The 7,500-nt window shown below is 55.2% G+C and overlaps 1 non-coding gene across 1 annotated transcript; it reads right to left on the bottom strand.

Moving 5' to 3' along the window:
* Positions 1 to 276: 276 nt before the first annotated feature.
* Positions 277 to 2,086, bottom strand: LOC144413282 (small subunit ribosomal RNA). The gene has a single exon (XR_013469316.1). It is a non-coding gene; the product is annotated as a small subunit ribosomal RNA (ribosomal RNA).
* Between the last annotated feature and the right edge of the window lie 5,414 nt (positions 2,087 to 7,500).

Here is a 7,500-nt window from a genome sequence, read left to right on the forward strand (position 1 = left end):
CCGAAGCGCGCGGACGTCACACTGTGGGATCGACCACAAAACCACCACCGACAACAACTGCACAAAAACACCAACAAACGGCGCCGAGCGACCGCCGGGCTGGGCCGGCGGCACATCGAGCGCGGTGCCCAGAAGCCACCATCGCACTCGGCTGCCTTGCTATGCCAACGTGTTACGCGTGTCGCACGGGGCGGAACCCCGATTGACGGCCGCCCTCTCGGCGGCACCCAAAGACAATTCAGTGCGCGGCCGGCCGGGGCCTACCACCACCTTCGGTAATGATCCTTCCGCAGGTTCACCTACGGAAACCTTGTTACGACTTTTACTTCCTCTAAATGATCAAGTTTGATCGTCTTCTCGACACGCCGACGCGGCCGTTGCCAGCCGCGACGGGGCCGATCCAAGGATCTCACTAAACCATTCAATCGGTAGTAGCGACGGGCGGTGTGTACAAAGGGCAGGGACGTAATCAACGCAAGTTGATGACTTGCGCTTACTGGGAATTCCTCGTTCAAGGGAAACAATTGCAAGTCCCTATCCCAATCACGAATGAGGTTCAACGGGTTACCCGGACCTTTCGGCCTAGGTTAGACACTCGCTGCTTCACTCAGTGTAGCGCGCGTGCGGCCCCGGACATCTAAGGGCATCACAGACCTGTTATTGCTCAATCTCGTGTGGCTAAACGCCACTAGTCCCTCTAAGAAGTTAGACGCCGACCGAGAAGGTCGCGTAACTATTTAGCATGCCAGAGTCTCGTTCGTTATCGGAATTAACCAGACAAATCGCTCCACCAACTAAGAACGGCCATGCACCACCACCCACAGAATCAAGAAAGAGCTCTCAATCTGTCAATCCTACCTGTGTCCGGGCCGGGTGAGTTTCCCCGTGTTGAGTCAAATTAAGCCGCAGGCTCCACTCCTGGTGGTGCCCTTCCGTCAATTCCTTTAAGTTTCAGCTTTGCAACCATACTTCCCCCGGAACCCAAAGACTTTGGTTTCCCGGAAGCTGCCGGAAAGGTCGTCATGGTAACGCCTCCCGATCGCTAGTTGGCATCGTTTATAGTCAGAACTAGGACGGTATCTGATCGTCTTCGAACCTCTGACTTTCGCTCTTGATTAAAGAAAACATTCTTGGCGAATGCTTTCGCAGTAGTTCGTCTTCCGCCGATCCAAGAATTTCACCTCTAACGGCAGAGTACGGACGCCCCCGTCTGTCCCTCTTAATCATTACCTCGTGCTCCGAAAACCAACAAAATAGAACCGAGGTCCTATTCCATTATTCCATGCAACACTATGCAGGCGAACAGCCTGCTTTGAACACTCTAATTTTTTCAAAGTAAACTTATCGGCCACCGCCGACACTCAGTCAAGAGCACCGACGGAGAACCGAAGGTGAGGCGAACGCAACCAGTGACACGCCTTGCGACGGACCGGCGGCGCTCGCCCAAAATCCAACTACGAGCTTTTCAACCGCAACAACTTTAGCATACACTGTTGGAGCTGGAATTACCGCGGCTGCTGGCACCAGACTTGCCCTCCAATGGATACTCGTTAAGAGTTTTAGGATGTACTCATTCCAATTACAGGGCCTCGTTAGAGTCCTGTATTGTTATTTTTCGTCACTACCTCCCCGTGTCGGGAATGGGTAATTTGCGCGCCTGCTGCCTTCCTTGGATGTGGTAGCCGTTTCTCAGGCTCCCTCTCCGGAATCGAACCCTGATTCCCCGTTACCCGTTATCACAAAGGTAGGCACGTAGCGTACCTTCGACAGTTGATAGGGCAGACACTTGAATGATACGTCGTCGGTGCAGAGACCGTACGATCCGCGTGGTTATCCAGAGTCATCAAACGTCACAGGACGAACCCGGTCGGTTTTGATCTGATAAAAGCGCGCCTCCCGAAGTCGGCGCTTAATGCATGTATTAGCTCTAGAATTACCACAGTTATCCACTTCGCTTACGAGACCAAATAAACCAAGACTGATTTAATGAGCCATTCGCAGTTTCGCTTTACGAGAACTCGTACTTGCACCTGCATGGCTTAATCTTTGAGACAAGCATATCACTACTGGCAGGATCAACCAGATAGCTGCGACAGCTGCGCTCGGCCCTTGCTGGGCCGCCCGGCGCGTGCTCGTCGCATTCGTTTAAGACCGAGGCGATCGCCTGCGGCCGTACTCAGCTTCGACAGTCGCTGGCCGCGACGTCCACGCTCTCGCCGGCAGTGCCAGGCGGAGCGATTTGCGTTTTTTCTTTGCTCGCCCTCTCTCGGGCTCGATCCATTCAGTTTCGCACAAACAAGAGCTCTGCCGGCCGCCTGCAGCGGTGCCTAAAACCCGGGCATAACAATGCGACCGTTCTGCTAGGCCGACAAGCGCTCAAGCCAGACGATCGATCGAACGCCCCCTACATATTAGTCGAGACAACGGCTCGCTCATTAGCATCGCGTTTGTACTTTAACTTTTTTTGGCTCGGCTTCTTTCGACGCCGATGCCGGCGACGCAGCACTCTCTCGCCCGCCAGCCACCGAGAAAAGGGTGCGCTCCGACCGGCCCCGCACCGCTCTTTCTTGGCTCATTCGAAATTACTGTCTTTCGCTCTGACATGCCTTACCTAGGGTTAGGTTAGTATGCTTGCACGTTTGTACTTTAACTTTTTTCGGCTCGGTTTCTTTCGACGCCGATGCCGGCGACGCAGCACTCTCTCGCCCGCCAGCCACCGAGAAAAGGGTGCGCTCCGACCGGCCCCGCACCGCTCTTTCTTGGCTCATTCGAAATTACTGTCTTTCGCTCTGACATGCCTTACCTAGGGTTAGGTTAGTATGCTTGCACGTTTGTACTTTAACTTTTTTCGGCTCGGCTTCTTTCGACGCCGATGCCGGCGACGCAGCACTCTCTCGCCCGCCAGCCACCGAGAAAAGGGTGCGCTCCGACCGGCCCCGCACCGCTCTTTCTTGGCTCATTCGAAATTACTGTCTTTCGCTCTGACATGCCTTACCTAGGGTTAGGTTAGTATGCTTGCACGTTTGTACTTTAACTTTTTTCGGCTCGGTTTCTTTCGACGCCGATGCCGGCGACGCAGCACTCTCTCGCCCGCCAGCCACCGAGAAAAGGGTGCGCTCCGACCGGCCCCGCACCGCTCTTTCTTGGCTCATTCGAAATTACTGTCTTTCGCTCTGACATGCCTTACCTAGGGTTAGGTTAGTATGCTTGCACGTTTGTACTTTAACTTTTTTCGGCTCGGCTTCTTTCGACGCCGATGCCGGCGACGCAGCACTCTCTCGCCCGCCAGCCACCGAGAAAAGGGTGCGCTCCGACCGGCCCCGCACCGCTCTTTCTTGGCTCATTCGAAATTACTGTCTTTCGCTCTGACATGCCTTACCTAGGGTTAGGTTAGTATGCTTGCACGTTTGTACTTTAACTTTTTTCGGCTCGGCTTCTTTCGACGCCGATGCCGGCGACGCAGCACTCTCTCGCCCGCCAGCCACCGAGAAAAGGGTGCGCTCCGACCGGCCCCGCACCGCTCTTTCTTGGCTCATTCGAAATTACTGTCTTTCGCTCTGACATGCCTTACCTAGGGTTAGGTTAGTATGCTTGCACGTTTGTACTTTAACTTTTTTCGGCTCGGCTTCTTTCGACGCCGATGCCGGCGACGCAGCACTCTCTCGCCCGCCAGCCACCGAGAAAAGGGTGCGCTCCGACCGGCCCCGCACCGCTCTTTCTTGGCTCATTCGAAATTACTGTCTTTCGCTCTGACATGCCTTACCTAGGGTTAGGTTAGTATGCTTGCACGTTTGTACTTTAACTTTTTTCGGCTCGGCTTCTTTCGACGCCGATGCCGGCGACGCAGCACTCTCTCGCCCGCCAGCCACCGAGAAAAGGGTGCGCTCCGACCGGCCCCGCACCACTCTTTCTTGGCTCATTCGAAATTACTGTCTTTCGCTCTGACATGCCTTACCTAGGGTTAGGTTAGTATGCTTGCACGTTTGTACTTTAACTTTTTTCGGCTCGGCTTCTTTCGACGCCGATGCCGGCGACGCAGCACTCTCTCGCCCGCCAGCCACCGAGAAAAGGGTGCGCTCCGACCGGCCCCGCACCGCTCTTTCTTGGCTCATTCGAAATTACTGTCTTTCGCTCTGACATGCCTTACCTAGGGTTAGGTTAGTATGCTTGCACGTTTGTACTTTAACTTTTTTCGGCTCGGTTTCTTTCGACGCCGATGCCGGCGACGCAGCACTCTCTCGCCCGCCAGCCACCGAGAAAAGGGTGCGCTCCGACCGGCCCCGCACCGCTCTTTCTTGGCTCATTCGAAATTACTGTCTTTCGCTCTGACATGCCTTACCTAGGGTTAGGTTAGTATGCTTGCACGTTTGTACTTTAACTTTTTTCGGCTCGGCTTCTTTCGACGCCGATGGCGGCGACGCAGCACTCTCTCGCCCGCCAGCCACCGAGAAAAGGGTGCGCTCCGACCGGCCCCGCACCGCTCTTTCTTGGCTCATTCGAAATTACTGTCTTTCGCTCTGACATGCCTTACCTAGGGTTAGGTTAGTATGCTTGCACGTTTGTACTTTAACTTTTTTCGGCTCGGTTTCTTTCGACGCCGATGCCGGCGACGCAGCACTCTCTCGCCCGCCAGCCACCGAGAAAAGGGTGCGCTCCGACCGGCCCCGCACCGCTCTTTCTTGGCTCATTCGAAATTACTGTCTTTCGCTCTGACATGCCTTACCTAGGGTTAGGTTAGTATGCTTGCACGTTTGTACTTTAACTTTTTTCGGCTCGGCTTCTTTCGACGCCGATGCCGGCGACGCAGCACTCTCTCGCCCGCCAGCCACCGAGAAAAGGGTGCGCTCCGACCGGCCCCGCACCGCTCTTTCTTGGCTCATTCGAAATTACTGTCTTGTACTTTAACTTTTTTCGGCTCGGCTTCTTTCGACGCCGATGCCGGCGACGCAGCACTCTCTCGCCCGCCAGCCACCGAGAAAAGGGTGCGCTCCGACCGGCCCCGCACCGCTCTTTCTTGGCTCATTCGAAATTACTGTCTTTCGCTCTGACATGCCTTACCTAGGGTTAGGTTAGTATGCTTGCACGTTTGTACTTTAACTTTTTTCGGCTCGGCTTCTTTCGACGCCGATGCCGGCGACGCAGCACTCTCTCGCCCGCCAGCCACCGAGAAAAGGGTGCGCTCTGACCGGCCCCGCACCGCTCTTTCTTGGCTCATTCGAAATTACTGTCTTTCGCTCTGACATGCCTTACCTAGGGTTAGGTTAATATGCTTGCACGTTTGTACTTTAACTTTTTTCGGCTCGGCTTCTTTCGACGCCGATGCCGGCGACGCAGCACTCTCTCGCCCGCCAGCCACCGAGAAAAGGGTGCGCTCCGACCGGCCCCGCACCGCTCTTTCTTGGCTCATTCGAAATTACTGTCTTTCGCTCTGACATGCCTTACCTAGGGTTAGGTTAGTATGCTTGCACGTTTGTACTTTAACTTTTTTCGGCTCGGCTTCTTTCGACGCCGATGCCGGCGACGCAGCACTCTCTCGCCCGCCAGCCACCGAGAAAAGGGTGCGCTCCGACCGGCCCCGCACCGCTCTTTCTTGGCTCATTCGAAATTACTGTCTTTCGCTCTGACATGCCTTACCTAGGGTTAGGTTAGTATGCTTGCACGTTTGTACTTTAACTTTTTTCGGCTCGGCTTCTTTCGACGCCGATGCCGGCGACGCAGCACTCTCTCGCCCGCCAGCCACCGAGAAAAGGGTGCGCTCCGACCGGCCCCGCACCGCTCTTTCTTGGCTCATTCGAAATTACTGTCTTTCGCTCTGACATGCCTTACCTAGGGTTAGGTTAGTATGCTTGCACGTTTGTACTTTAACTTTTTTCGGCTCGGCTTCTTTCGACGCCGATGCCGGCGACGCAGCACTCTCTCGCCCGCCAGCCACCGAGAAAAGGGTGCGCTCCGACCGGCCCCGCACCGCTTATTCTTGGCTCATTCGAAATTACTGTCTTTCGCTCTGACATGCCTTACCTAGGGTTAGGTTAATATGCTTGCACGTTTGTACTTTAACTTTTATCGGCTCGGCTTCTTTCGACGCCGATGCCGGCGACGCAGCACTCTCTCGCCCGCCAGCCACCGAGAAAAGGGTGCGCTCCGACCGGCCCCGCACCGCTCTTTCTTGGCTCATTCGAAATTACTGTCTTTCGCTCTGACATGCCTTACCTAGGGTTAGGTTAGTATGCTTGCACGTTTGTACTTTAACTTTTTTCGGCTCGGCTTCTTTCGACGCCGATGCCGGCGACGCAGCACTCTCTCGCCCGCCAGCCACCGAGAAAAGGGTGCGCTCCGACCGGCCCCGCACCGCTCTTTCTTGGCTCATTCGAAATTACTGTCTTTCGCTCTGACATGCCTTACCTAGGGTTAGGTTAGTATGCTTGCACGTTTGTACTTTAACTTTTTTCGGCTCGGTTTCTTTCGACGCCGATGCCGGCGACGCAGCACTCTCTCGCCCGCCAGCCACCGAGAAAAGGGTGCGCTCCGACCGGCCCCGCACCGCTCTTTCTTGGCTCATTCGAAATTACTGTCTTTCGCTCTGACATGCCTTACCTAGGGTTAGGTTAGTATGCTTGCACGTTTGTACTTTAACTTTTTTCGGCTCGGTTTCTTTCGACGCCGATGCCGGCGACGCAGCACTCTCTCGCCCGCCAGCCACCGAGAAAAGGGTGCGCTCCGACCGGCCCCGCACCGCTCTTTCTTGGCTCATTCGAAATTACTGTCTTTCGCTCTGACATGCCTTACCTAGGGTTAGGTTAGTATGCTTGCACGTTTGTACTTTAACTTTTTTCGGCTCGGCTTCTTTCGACGCCGATGGCGGCGACGCAGCACTCTCTCGCCCGCCAGCCACCGAGAAAAGGGTGCGCTCCGACCGGCCCCGCACCGCTCTTTCTTGGCTCATTCGAAATTACTGTCTTTCGCTCTGACATGCCTTACCTAGGGTTAGGTTAGTATGCTTGCACGTTTGTACTTTAACTTTTTTCGGCTCGGTTTCTTTCGACGCCGATGCCGGCGACGCAGCACTCTCTCGCCCGCCAGCCACCGAGAAAAGGGTGCGCTCCGACCGGCCCCGCACCGCTCTTTCTTGGCTCATTCGAAATTACTGTCTTTCGCTCTGACATGCCTTACCTAGGGTTAGGTTAGTATGCTTGCACGTTTGTACTTTAACTTTTTTCGGCTCGGCTTCTTTCGACGCCGATGCCGGCGACGCAGCACTCTCTCGCCCGCCAGCCACCGAGAAAAGGGTGCGCTCCGACCGGCCCCGCACCGCTCTTTCTTGGCTCATTCGAAATTACTGTCTTTCGCTCTGACATGCCTTACCTAGGGTTAGGTTAGTATGCTTGCACGTTTGTACTTTAACTTTTTTCGGCTCGGCTTCTTTCGACGCCGATGCCGGCGACGCAGCACTCTCTCGCCCGCCAGCCACCGAGAAAAGGGTGCGCTCCGACCGGCCCCGCA

Source organism: Styela clava, chromosome 15 (assembly GCF_964204865.1).
Source record: "Styela clava chromosome 15, kaStyClav1.hap1.2, whole genome shotgun sequence".
Classification (NCBI taxonomy): domain Eukaryota; kingdom Metazoa; phylum Chordata; class Ascidiacea; order Stolidobranchia; family Styelidae; genus Styela; species Styela clava.